A 14,470-nucleotide genomic window follows, 5' to 3' on the forward strand; every position below is an offset into this window, starting at 1 on the left:
CTCACCCACTGGCCAGGGCTCAGTGGGCTCCGTGCAGGTTTTTTCTAGGTGTGTGAAAGCCACCCGATGCCGGTGAGACCCTGGTGATGGCACCCTGCCCACACGTACCACAAACTCAAGGGTGGACAGAGAGGCTGCGTGGTTGGCAGGGAGTTAGCTAGGACTTGGCTTCTTGGCCTGATGGCTGCTGGTCCCTGAGCTGCTGGGGGTGCCATGGGGCTGCGCCGGTCTCGGGACATGTTCCCCCAGTTCTGCACTGCTTTGGGCTGCCCACTGGGCTCTTACCCAGAAATTTTGCTGCCTGACCTTTCCGTGGGAGATGTTGTCTTCAAGGGGCGGTGACACAGGAATAGCAAGACAGCTGATAAGGTTTGATGGCTTTTTACTTAGGGGAAATCCTCTCGACTGTTGCCCAGGGCAAATAAGACTCAGAGGCCTGAATTCCCAGAGGAGGCATTGAGGCACCAGATCAAAGTCTGCTCCCCAGCTGTCACTGCAGAGGCATCACCTCCAGCCATAACAGGAGGTTATAAAAACAAGGTCTCTCCCTGACACATCCCAGGCTGCACAAAGGAACCAGCTCCAAAGCAGGGAAGCTGAGAGAGACCTGGCTGCAAGTGCAGTTTGGACCGTGGGTCCGGGCAGCAAGCTCCCAGACACACTGTGGGATGGTGGCTCCAGCCCTGGGGATGCTCTGGAGCCATGCGGGACGGGGGCAGGGGAGCATGCATTGCTTGGCTCTGCCTGTTTCTTGCTTTAGTTCCCATAGGCAGAGATGCATCCGTTTGCTTCCACTGTTATGGTCTCACGCAAGGGAACTTAAATCCAGAGCACCATGAGGCTCTTGAGTTAATAAAAGTTCTGGGGTATAGTTCTGAGTTTTTAAACCAACGGGGGCATGGGGTCCTGGCACCGGCAATGTGATTTCTTCTGAGTGGACACCTCCCAAAAAGGCACTTCATAAGGAGCCCAGCTACAGGCGGGCACAGGCTGTATCACCCCGCTCATCATAACAGCGACAGGACTCGCAGGGCACTGCGTGCTCTCACGACAGCGGCTGCCTGTTGGGACCAGGCTACCGGCACTGCTGGCACAGATCCTGCCAAGCCAGTGTCACGAGCAGCCAGCAGCCCCATGCAAAGCTTGCCTGGTGCAGAAGAGGCCAAAGAGTTGAGCTGTGTTAGTTGATGTTGCTTTGATAATTTATATCACATTTTATAGCTGTTGATGTTACAACTCCTTCAAGGTACTTCAACATGAAAGATGGCAAGGTCCCTGCCTTGGAGAGCTTACAGTCTAGTACAGACAGGTAAACATAACAAGTAGAAACATTAAACCTGAGGTAGGGAGTGGGGACAGGTTGAGGGAGTATGTACAGAAATTATCTTTGGCACATCAAAGAGCTGGAAGAAGTCCATCAGAGGAACCTTTAGGCTATTTATGTATTTCAGGTAGCAAGATAAAATCATGAATAATGAGTTCCTGCAACCTCTTTGCAGAACCAGCACTGAAGCAATGCTTACAGAGGCACTTCCCTGCTAACGTGTGTCCTTCAGATGGGGAACGCTGAATCCTCCCCAGATTTACATTGCTGTCTTTTAACCAGTAATGAGAAAAGAAGCAGCACAAGCACACCAGCACCTTTTCAGGTTCTGGTCCTTGCCCATGGCTATATGATCACATCATCTATATGCCCAGCATCACCCTCAGCATCTCTTTCGTCTCCTTTCTTTTCACCATAGAATGCTCTTCCTGACCTCCCAAGCTACCTTCCTACTGAAAAACCTTGTTTTGAAGTCAAAGTTGTCAATCCTTAACCCTGTTCTCCCTTGCCATATTCAATCCATGCTGTATTCAACTGAAACATTGCTGAGTGAGGAAAACTGCACACCAAAGAGAGGAACAACTAGACCCAACAACAACAAGAGCCAGCATGCGCTGAGGTGCAGCACAGAGGCTGTCCCACCAGTGCCCATCTGCACAGCTTCTCTGGATGGGGGGCAAAGAACTCGGACCCTTCCCTTACAGGCTTTCAAAATATTGCAGAACTCAGGATTTCATTAGGGAAACAGAAAGGCAGGTAACCCACTTGTGCTATACTGTCACGCGGTGGGAGGCTCAAAAGCACCAGAGACAGCTTGGGCGCAGACCAGGAGGTGTTTCTAGGTTTAATCTTCTCATTTATGAGGGCTCCCTTGAGCAGACTGACACAGGACATGAACTCTTTCCAGTACAATGCAAAAATATATCACCCAAAAAAAGACACATGTACATGGCGACACTGTTAGCTGTTTCACTGCCAAGTAGCCCGAGCCAAGTCGGTTAGTCAAATCACAAAGAAATCCTGTGTGTACAGAGGCTGGAGACCCTTTACGCCAGGCTGATGTAGGTACTGCCAGCCAAAGCCCCAGCAGCCATGGCGTGAAGTTATAGAAAAAAAAAAAAAAGCAGCTCCTGCCCACCCTGGTGCTCCCATCTCCTGTGCTGCAGCTCCCACCCTGCCAGCCCCAGCACTGCTGCAAGGAGGTGGGTGAAAAAAATGATCCAGCTGAAAAACAACCTGGTGAAAAGTATTATTTCTTAGCCAGACAAATTCTGCAATCCAGTTCAACCTATAACAGCACCTGTGGGCCTGTATCAAGTGAAAGGCTCGTCAGGCTCCATCCTTAATCAGCCCCTGGGCAACTGAGTTATGACTCCACTTGATGGCAAATGATTGCAAGAGATTGCCGTTGTTTTGTTGTTGGGTTTTGTTTGGGTTCGAGTTTTTTTCCCTCTTGCTGTTCCAGCCCTGGTTTGTTGGTCACCATCTCCCTTGTGGTTGCGGCAGATCAAGGAGCTTGGTGGCACAATGATCTTTTTGACAGGAGAAGGCTCCCCCCAGACAACCGGCACTGCTTCCCTGCAGCCTGGCCTCAGGGCACGCAGAAAGACCTGGGCAGAGCCACAGAACCCAAGGGCGACAGCAGCCACCATGGCTCAGGTGGCGAAGGGACAACTGGCAGGTCGCTTCCCCCTTCGCAAGGCTGGGGCACACAGGGCTAGCGAGAGGCTGCCTCTGCCTTAGCCACCTGATAAACTGAGACAACTGTCAAATTTCTTTTTCCCTCCTTCTTTTTTTTTTTGGCCAGCACCACCAGAGACCTGCCCTGTCCAGCCAGCCGAGGGGACCTCCCTGTTCCTGCAGCTCTCCTCACACCTCTCCCTGCTGCTACCGCCCAGCAGTTGTGCAAGCTGGGTTCCACCTCCCTCCCCATCCCCTCCCCTCACCTACAGCAAACACCCGCTTGTTTCCCTTCTGTTTTGACGACCCTATCAAACTGCTACGGAAAAGCAGAGGCAGATCTCCAACATCTCCTTCTCGGGCTGGTGGGTAAACAGAGACACAGCGGCGGGGAGGAGGCACCATCTCCTTCAACCCCTGCGAGCAACCGCTTCTATCTACAGAGGGCTTACGGATTTCAAGGCACAAAGCACCCCACAGTATATCGCATGGGGAGTTACAAAAGGCTTTTAAGTCACCAAAGGTCCCCTTTCCCACTAATTCAGCCAGTGGACACTGTAAATCCATGTTACGCTGTGGACTGCAGATCTCTGGGGATGGGGTCATCTACTTGCCCTGCTTGGCACGGAGCCCAGCGCCTTGCACACAGCCATCCCCATCCCTGCCGGGCTCCTCTGCTACAAAATAAAAACTAAAAAAAAAAAGCACCATGTGAGTGAAATTACCAGTCACTTAAAGGCAAAATAAACAATCAGAACAAAAAAAAAAGTTTGTAAGTGGGTTGGCTTAATCCATGCCAAGAGAAAAGGATGTTTGTTGCACAAATAAAGTGAGTAGGAGCAAGACTTTCCTGACTGACTGGTGGAGAGGTCCGTAAATCAGGACTGGAACTCCTTGCCACGCATATGAAGCAATTAAAGCACTCGATGAATCATTTATTTTCAACATAGGCAATCAGCAACAATGGTTTGATGTTCAATTGATTTCTCATTTGTCTTGCTCCCCTGAGTAATGACAAACAGCTCACCACTTACATGGTGCATGCCTCAACCCGACCGCTCCTGGAGCAGCTTCTTCTGCAAGGAATCATGCTGGGCACCCGCTCCTACCTGCTGACATTTCACACCTCTTGGTCACTACCCACCAATGTCTTTGGCTCTGCTTGTCTCACTCGTCTCACACCCCATGCTTTTCCCCTCAGGTTCCTCCTCCTTTCTTTCTTTAAAAATAAAATAAAAAAAAGCAAAATCTTAATTTTCAACATGTGGCAGTAGAGCCAGGATCCTCACTAGAAAGCATCAGCATCCTACTTCTCAAAAGCTCAGCACATCAGAAGTTGCCAGAGAAGCAGCACAGCTCTGTGTACAGCAGATGATGTAAAACACTCTGAACAAAGGAGGGTCTTTAGAATATTTTCTGTTAGATACCATATCTATACAGTACATTCCCTTCATCCAGAGTGCCTTGTAAAGCGTTTTGTGTAGACCTCTAATTCGCATTTTGGATGCCTCATGGTACATTTTAGTTAAACTCAGGCACGTACCGAAAGGAAGCCCTCAGTTCAGATGCTGGGCTACGCTGAAGTGGCAGCGATGAAGAAATGACGCCGACAGCAAGGAGCCCTGGTAGTCACACAGGTAATTTTAGGATGTGCGATTCTCACAGTCCCAGATATTGGTTCTGAAACAAGAACCCTTGGCTGTGGCTGTTGGTTGTCCCTAGCAGATACAAGGCACCCCTGGGTCGGACCACGATGAACATTAACAATCCTATTGTGACAAATAAACTGAGAGAAGATGGAGGAGAAGAAAAACTACTGGGGGACACTGAGTTTTCCCGTTCATCAAAAAAAGGTGCCCCTGCCCAGCTTGTAGGGCCGAGCACTGATCTGGGGGGACTGGGACCAAATTTCCTGGGGGGTCTGAGCCCCTCACCATGCAATGCCCCCTGCATAAAGCAGAGGCAGGAGCCACACCAGCCCCTGCACCCGGCAGACCACAGCCTCAGCTGGTCACTGCCACACACCAACAACGGTGGCACCACAGGCAGCGCAGAGGCTGCAGGTGATGTTCAAGGCATCCGGTGAAGGACTAAGAGCAGCTCCTTTGGCTGCATGACGGTGAGTATCAGGGATACAGGAGCTGTGCTTCACCTCCAGCCACCCAGGGTTCCCCTGGGAGCGACCCCTCCTCAGAGCATCCCCTCCCTGGCACGAGGGTCCCTGGGCTCCTTTTGCCCTCCAGCAGGCAGGGCAACCGACCAACAGCTCTTGCTTCTTTGTCCTTCCCCATCACTATGTAGCTCTTCAAAAATGATTTTTGGCCATATTTGTGCATAAAGCAGGCCTGAAAGGGCTGCGGGACAATAACTAACTTGTTTCCTCTGCACTCAGAACTTTTGCTTTCAGCCACTTCACTGGAGAACAGCTCAAAAACCTTCTTCCATTTATAGCCACGATTCAAAGATTTTAGCTCCTTTGTCCACCTCCTCACCTCTAAAGCTTTGCGAGATCAAGGGCCACCTTAGGGAACCAGCTGCAGGTGCTGCACTTCCAGCTCCTGCAGAAGTGAGACATGGAGAGCAGCCACTGCCCTGTGCCCCTTCCCGTGCATACACACTCTTAAAACCTGCTCAGTAGGAAAATGTTGGTATTTCCAAGATTACCCAACACATCGCACTGAAAGCTGTTGAGACACCTCTCTCAGAGCAGCCTTTGTGTCATTTGCTGCATTTGGGCAGCGCTGCGCACGCTGCGGTTATGACTCAAAAAAGCGAGTGCAGTGGCTCAAGGAAGTCCTTTCGACAGGCTCCAGATTCACCCCCAAGGAGCGGGCACGTTCAGAGTTCACCGAGCCCGAATTCGACATCAGCTGCCTGATGTCATTGCAATTGCAGCTCACCTCCTTAAAACCCTGCAAGCCAGAACAGAGCTGGCATCCACAGAGGCCGTGCAAATAGTGTCCTTGGAGCTTCAGCTGTGACTTGGGCCACGCTGAGATGCATGCCTGCACTAGCAAAGCAGCTGTTCTGGAAAAGGCAAAGAGCCTTTTATCTGATAGTTTCCATCTCGCCTGCAAAATCATTAGAGAGCTTTCCGGGTCATGCAGCGCATCCCGCAGGTGCAGGGGGATCCTTTGCTCCAGTTTAGCAGCCCATCCCTTTTACTAGGGAAGCAATCGGACTGCCCTAAGATGGACAAATGTTATAACCAGACTGGGAAGCTGAATGGAAGGAGGAAAACATACCAGGCCAATTTTCATAAGTACTTCAAATGTGGGGCCTGATACCTTTGGACCAACGTGCCACTGAGAACCATCATGTTCATCTTCAGCTGTGATTTTCATGAGGCTCTTCCATGACACACACCAGTGTCGGGCCTGGGGAAGGAAAAATTAATGGACGTGAGCAGGGCTGGGCTTTGGTGGTATGGTCTGACGATCTATAGTGAGGAAGTTCCATCTGGGATCGTTTTTTTCAGTCCTATCAGCTCTTAGCCCAATGATTTCGTTATCTAACCCGCGCTGTTAAATGTGGTTAGCCACCAATATACACCTAACAGAGACAAGGAATGGAAAGCAGCTGTCAAAATATTACTTTGGGGATTGGCAGCACTGTCTAATTAGCACCTGGGATGCCTTGCCCGGGAAGAGGGATGATCACCATCACACTTACAGCTCAGGGAGTGAGCACGTGTGGGAGCCGCTCCCCGCTGACTGCTCCTCACTGCAGCCCGCTGGCTTCCCACAGCCCCATGCACACTTCAGAGCCAGCTGATGTGGCACCTTGAAATCCCCAGGATCTCTGGGATGAAGTTTCCTTCTCTTTCTCCTGAGGTCTATGCTCCAGCTGCCCACAGCAGAGATAAGGGGCAGCTTTGAGCTGCTTTACTGTCACAGACACAAATTCCAGCTTCATTAAAGCCACTCCACTAGCCTTTCTTGACAAGACATGAGTAGATTTTTAAATTCTGTAAAATTCTCATCCTTGTACGGTTTCAAGATGATAAAAAAAAGAACTATCATTTTTCTGCACTGGTCTTGATTTTACAAGACCAAATGTTTTAAATAAATAACTACCACTTTTCATACCATTCCAAGATTTGTCTTAGGAGAAAAAGCACAGGGTTATTTTTTGTATTTGAAATCTGAAAAAAACCCACTGCAACCTCTCTGAAATAACACAATCAGCAACCTCTTTGCAATAATGACAAAGCCAATGGGAACAGAAAAATGCCATGAATTAAGTTTTTAGAAGAGGCAAAAGCACTTGATTTCAGCTGGAGTTAAACCTGAGTAAATCCTTCAACTGGGTTTGAACCAGTATCGAGGTAACTCAGCTCCATGGGCAGGACATGGTATGCAAAGATTACTTCATCAGACTCCACATCGTGATCACCCATGATAGGCAATACCAACTAGAGAATCCTGCGAGTAAATGAAAACAGGCAAAGAGGAATACTTAAAAGCAAGTCCTTTGTGGACCCTGTGCCATATCATTCCTCCTTGCCTTACAGGCTTTGTTATGAGTGCCACCTCGAATTATTTGTATGTATCTTGAAGTCTCTTCCTTCCTTCCCTGCAAGGAGGATCTTTGCCTTGTTTGGTCCCACAACACTGAATCACATGCCCATTTAGGTCACCTGCAAGCTCTTTGCTGGGATGCCATTTCCCCCGGTTCTGAGGGCACAGCTCCACGTGACTTTATCCTTATTTCCTTCAGGAGGCAATGAGATCATCCTTCTGGTGGCCCAGGAATTGCTGCAAGTCTTCTCAGGCTGCAGTGATTCATGGGGAAGCTGCCAGAGGTGGCTTTGGTGGAGCATGGTACCCATGACTCACCACCGCGCTGGATAAACACCCGCGCCGCAGCGAGCTGGCCGGGCGCCAGCCGAGCCGCGGCTGCTGGAGCAGGGCTGGGCCCAAACGGCAGCTCCAGAGTCCTTCCTCCCTCCACCCTACCCCAGCCCCAGAGAGTACAACTGCTTCGGTTGCCATAGCACGGGGCTCCGCAATAACATCAATAAAGAAAAGTGACCCAGGATGAGACCATCTGTTTTACAGTCTCCTCCAGGCGCTGCAGCAGAGGTGTCGTGCTCGACCGAGAGACGTTTCGCTTCCGTGGCGCAGCGAACAGGAGTTACTGGGGAGCAGCACAGAGCACGCTGGCTCAAAAAAGGAAAAACATTGGGGAAAAAAGGAAAGGGGGGGGGGGGGGAAAGAGTCCCCTCTTTCTAACAGGCAGCCTTAAAATAGAGAAAATGGTCAACACAGTCAAAAAAAGGTCAACTGAGACGCAGGTGGCACAACCACCATTTAATCTGCAGAATAGCTCCAGGCACCTTGTCAGCCTTAGTGAAGGGAAGGAGGGAATGAAACCCAGGAGAAGAGGGGACAGAGTCAGAGCTCCCTTTTTCAAGGATGTCAGTAAAGGAATCATTACATGTTACCGCCGTCTCCTTAATTACAGAATGCTCAAGACAATCCCAAGTGGAGAGGAAGAGAGGTTTACTAACAAATAAATATTCCTAGCTTAAGGGAGAGCAGGACAAGGCCGAAGAGCTGCAGCCCAGCTGCACCAAGGGGTGAGTCCATAGCGTTTATCAGTGTCCACATTGGCCCCATCAGGGAGGAAGGAATAGCGAGTACAACAGGTCTGAGCAAAACCAGCCCTGGTGATTTCCAGCAGCATTAGGGCTCTGTAATTGTAAAATCAAGTAGTGGATGCTTAGTTGAAAATAAACATTTAAACAACATGTAGTTCTGAAATGAGTCCTTTTTGTTAGTCACATTTTTAACGTGACAGAGCTAAACTTGGATTTCCAAGGGTGGGTTTGGGAAACCACCACAGCAAACACAGGTCCAACCTTCCAGAGCTTCTGCTCTGTATCAAACTGAACTCTGCTGTACGGGTTTCTAAACGGCCCCTGTGGGTCTCTGCTGAGCAGGGGCAGCCCCACGGCCAGAGCCGCTCTCCCAGGGCAGCCTTCGGCACGCGTAGTCACAGGGAACCAGCCAGAGGCCAAAAGCCAGTACCCATGAGCAGGAAAACTGCCCCCGATGCCAAAAGCCACTGTGCCCTGCTGAGAATGAGGTCTCCTGTCCCAGCCCGGCAGTGGAAGCACGTTGGGACACCCTCTCCCACGTATTTCTGCACGCCACGCTGCCCCCAGGGCGTGGGCTGGCCCCAGAGCCACTGCGGGTCCTCACTGAGGGACATCACAGCTCCTGTCCTGCAAAGGCTTAATCTGAGAAGCAGAAATCCGATAATAAGAGCTCGCTAGTTTGGCACACAGCATTGTAACAGATCCAGTTACCAGCAATTAGACACTCCACCCCAACTAATTTGTGCTAGAAGAACTATGACAGTTTCAAACAGAGAGCTTGATTATCTGCTCAAACTATTTACCAAAGGCTGGGGTGACTTCTCTGTCATTTAAAATGTTTTATATTAAGGCTGGACATTTTATTCAGAGATATTTACTGTAGCTTAAATGAGACAGTCAGAGAAGTATTTTCATTAAACAAGAGGTTAGACTTGATCATACAATGGACCTCTGTCATTAGTCACGGACTCACTTTGCCAATTCATGCTGAATTTTCAAGCTACACATTCTTGCAGATCTCTGCTTTATACTCTTTTATAATACTGTTGGTTGCTTCTACAATTACAAAATATCTCCTGCTGTATTTCCACATGCCCTTCTCCCACGGGTTGCTTATGCCACATTTCACGTTATTTCAGATACCGCCTTTGTGTGGGCTGGGGACACCACGGCCACTGGGACCCCGCGGACACGGGGCTGTGCCCGGTGGCCTCGTTCCCCTGCTGGCTGTGCAGATGAAGAGCAGCCTGTGATTTGAGGGATATTTCTCACAATAGTTTAAAAAAGCTCCCCTTGCTAACACCCCACCCCCAGTCACTCATCCCTGCCTCTGTGCTGTATCTTCAGCTGGAAACTCATCTATAAATTGTCTTGCAGGGGTCTGGTTTTGGCCAGTTATTTTGTTTGGTGGGTCCAAGTGGCCAGTGAGAACTAGTTACGCTTCTACTGCAAGGTACATACAGGGAGGGCAGGGGTTGAGGTTTGGCTTGAGCATTCATGTTTTCCCTATAGGCATCTCCTTACTCAGTACAAGATCTTTCAGAGCACGAGCTCTGATCTGGGACTGTCCCTGCTGGGGTATGAATAGGTCTCACGCATTGCAGAGGCCACTAAAAGCACCAGCAGGAACTGCCATGTGATCCAGCCCACGCTCCATCCAGTTGAGTTACAAGTCTCTGGCAACAGATTGCATTGAATCCTTCAGAGCAACCTAGGCAGTATTTTGCTGCAATGAAAAAATATTTGCTAGGCTTACTAGTTAGCTGCTGCTTTACACACTCAATATGCGCATTTGTATTACTTGGGATGACCACAGCAGCTCTCCTGTAAGCGTGGGGGTGCTGACTTCATTAGTAAGGCCATGTTGCAAGAAAAGAGATGCATCAGAAGTAACACATTTTCAGGGGACTTGCTATTTACCTGTACGTGCATAAACAGGCATCCCATCCTGCAGGACACAAGCTAGTTACTGGAAAGACTTACTGTAACTTACTATTCTATTTGGTCCTTAATTCCTTTAAGAAGATGGTAAGCAAACTTCCACCAGGAAGGGTTGAGCTGTTGAGCTCACAAGGGTCATTCCTTGGTTCCCCATGGATTGATGATGGCACTGCCAGCAGCTGCCTACCTTCACCAGCACCCAGGGTAACAGTGCCGGACCGATTCCCAGCCTGGCTATGGAACACCTCTCACCTCTGCTCCTCTCTCTTCAACCAAACTGCCAGTGCCCACCCTTTATGACAAGCCTCTGCAACTTTCAGTGGTTTTTTTTTCTCTGGTTTCTCTTAAGCCACAAACTTCTTTCTTTCTCGCACCCAGTAGGCTCCCTCCTGCTTTTGAGGGTTCCTTCAAATTTCTTTCCCAAATCCTGCCTTTGCTTGCTTTACTGCCTCCACGACACCGTCAGCTGCCTATGGCAGACTAGCATTAAAAATTGCAATGTATTCCTTGGGCTTGGTGGCAAACGTTTTTCGAGCTATAGCCTACAGAAGACCAGCATTTTCCTTAGTGTCTTTCCATCTTCAGCACCCTTATTTCAGTAGCAAAATCACATGCCTCCCTCTTAGAACCACTGTGTGCTAAGAACAACACCCCATGGCCCTCAGCAAGGTGAGCTATGTGGGAAGTTGGCCTTTCTTGGAGCAGGAGGCTGGGCTGGGTGACCTCCAGAGGTGCCTTCTCACCTCAGCTATTCAATGGCTTAGGCTATAAACCCCTAGGAGGAATGGCTGTCTGAGACAGGATTCAGGTTTTTTTTAGAAAGAACGTGTATGAATACCAAGTATTGCAGTAATAAACGCTGCATAGCCTATATAAATGCACTCTGCGTGCATTCCAAGTGCTCTCCACTTTATGCAGCGATTAGTCACTTCCCGCAGAAGGAAAATGGAGTACCTATCCTCCAAGAGCCACCTTCGGGCTTCCGAGTGCCGTCCTTTATTGTAAAAAAGTCTCAGTCTTTACCCTATGAGAGAAAACCAAATTCTGTTGGAGCCTTAACCCACACCATGAAAAGCTACGTGCTAATTTAAGAAACAATAATACAATTATTTTGCTCTGATGCGCAGGGAAATGGCCCTGAACTGACTGCACAAATCCATTCGCTTGTGGTATCACGATTATGGGCAGGGTTAGGAACTGCTTCGCCAAACGGCTTTTTAAGCTGTCGTCAACACTCTTTCATTAGGGCTTTTTAGACACCGCAAAGCTAAATTACTCACACCTTTATTTGAACAGACTTTTCTCACCCACCTCTGCACAATCACCTCATGCACTCAGCTTCTCAGCTTCCCCTCCTGCCCCCACGTAGGCTGCTCAGCGTAGGGGGTGAGCGACGTGCGTATAGAAAAGATGCACAGATGCACTTCTGCTTGGTAATAGCCTCCTCCAGCTACTCGTTCACAGTGACAAGGCAAAGCTGCAAAATACAGACACGTAAACCTTAAAAACCGAGTCCATTTTGTTGCTCTACTCCCACATCTTACTGGAAGCTGGCAGCAAAAAGTCTCAGCTTGCAGATTTTGCAGACGAGACGTTTGGGGAAAGGCTTGCATTGGCAGAAAGAAGAAAGCAAACGACGGAGCGGAACAGCCACTGGAGTCCAGAAACAGAGAAAGCACGATGAAGCGAACAGAAGAGTACAGAAAGACTGCCATATGAAAAGAAGATAAAGAAGAGGGATGAGTTATTAGTGGAGATTAGAAATTTTAACAGAGGAGGATGGAAAATTGTAACAGGGGAAACAGGAGTGGGAGGAAGTGGTCATGAGATGTAAAGGGGCAAATACAGCTGTAAAAGGGTGGGGGAAAATCAAAACCACATTTACACCCATTTTTCATCCTAAAAAAGGAGATTAAAGATTTGCATAGGGAATATGTCTGATTCAGTTTAGAATGCTGCATGAGAAACACCAGAAACCCAAGCACGAAGCTAGCGACACGTCCTATTTTCAGCTCCAGAACTCAGGCAGCTCCAGCAGTCCACAGCCTGATGCTTTCTGCGGGGGTTCAGTGGAATGAAGCACAGGGGAGTCCCAACTGCTGCTGGAGACTGTGGTTTACACCTGGACCTGCCAGAAACACCAGACACTCGGGGAAATGTGAGGGCGATAATGATAGAGACACAAGGACCCATAGGGCTTTTGAAAATTTGTCTGCAATTGTTCCTACCCATTTGTCGTCATCACATTTTCGGTTATGCGCATTTCCCTCATTTCCATAGGCTGCACACCAGTTACTGGGCTTCAGTAATTCCTAACACCTACTGCGCACGTATCCATCTTAGAAATATACTCACTTCCTTCCCAGAACTTGTGCTAGCCCACCAGAAAGATACCAAATCTTACTCTTTTTGAAGAAACTCACCAGAAACATGTCAAATCTTACTCTTTTTGAAGAAACTATCAAAATCACACATAGTCAGTCAATTCATTTCTTTCCCTAACCCTACAGGAAAGGAGAACACATCAGGGAAACGATGCAGCTGTGGGTGGCGGGTTTGCACCCCCCCGCCCTGCTCTGCTGCTCTCTGTTGAAGGTAGCTTTGTTCCTTTTAGTGACAATGAAATGGAAGAGTAATGGGAAATAAAATTCATTGTAAATGATTACTTAGAAGTGAAATCAAACATTTTCTATCCAGCTCCTTTCAGGTGCCTGAATGAACATTGCCTGTATTGAGTTGCTAGGATTTGTATTTCAGAGGAAAGAGGACACAGTCACATGGATGTGTTCTGGAGCTGAACAACGTTCTTGCTTTTATGCCTCTTGGGTTGCTGGATCACTGCAGCCACTAAAAATATCTGGTGCCCCTGTGCAGCAGCAGTTATTTGAAGCTACCAGCTTTAAATTAACAGTCAAAGTCCTATTGTTAAAAAAAAAAAAAGTAGGTAGAGTTCATATCTTTCCTCCACTTGACCCCAAAAGAGGCATCAAAGGCTTTTTGCCTTTTTTTTCTCCTCTTCCCAATAAACAAGGATGGAGTAGGATAAAAAAGGAGCTATTGTTCAGACCTGATCAAAAGCAGAAGACACACCTCCCCATTCAAAGGGAGTCTGTCCAGAGCCTCTGCTTCAGATGGGATGAACGGTCTCAGACATACGTGTAACTCTCCCTCCCCCCAGTGCAGACAAGGCTGCCCATGCCGAGCATTTGCTTGACCACTGCAAACCTCACCCTCAACGCCACCCCTGAAGTCCATGTGCCTGTGTTGCCTGTTCCCTCCATGCTCCCCAGTGGTTCAGTGCTAAAAGGCAGGGCAGCAGCAGCTGGAGGTTAATAAGATTTTCCTTTTTGGTTTTTTTTTTCCTTTTCTTTTTTTTTTTTTTTTGTAACCAGAGCAAGTTGCTAGCTGAGGCAGCGCCTATCCTGCAAGCTCAGCCTTCACCCTGAAAAGACACAGAATCCAATTATATGGCAAGGAACAACTGCTGGCTGGAAGCAATTAGCTCTAAGTGCAAGCAGTTGATTGCTGGTGGTCACGATCACACGTTGGGAAAAGAAACACATTTTCTTGCACTAAGAACCTTCACACGTCCTTCAACTCAGTGTCTTTTATGGTTGCAAGAATATTTGCTCACCAGCTTTAACGGCATGCAGGATTTCCAGAATGCATCTTTCAGCCAGGAAGAACATGACAGATTTTTTAATATTGGCTTAGAAGTAATAAAAAAAAAAAAAAAAAAAAGTACTTCTGGCTATTTAGATAGTGATGTGACTAAAACAAACTCCTTTGTTTTTAGCAGCTGTTAACAATACCTGTAGGGAGCTGTTCCCAAGGCAGTTATCTCTGGCACTGGCAGCGGTAGGATGTAAACACCATGTATCAAGTTAATGGAAAACACTGAGCGGCCAGATCTGAAATGAGCC

The sequence above is a fragment of the Falco rusticolus genome, chromosome 1, assembly GCF_015220075.1.
Source record: "Falco rusticolus isolate bFalRus1 chromosome 1, bFalRus1.pri, whole genome shotgun sequence".
In the NCBI taxonomy this organism is placed as follows: Eukaryota; Metazoa; Chordata; class Aves; order Falconiformes; family Falconidae; genus Falco; species Falco rusticolus.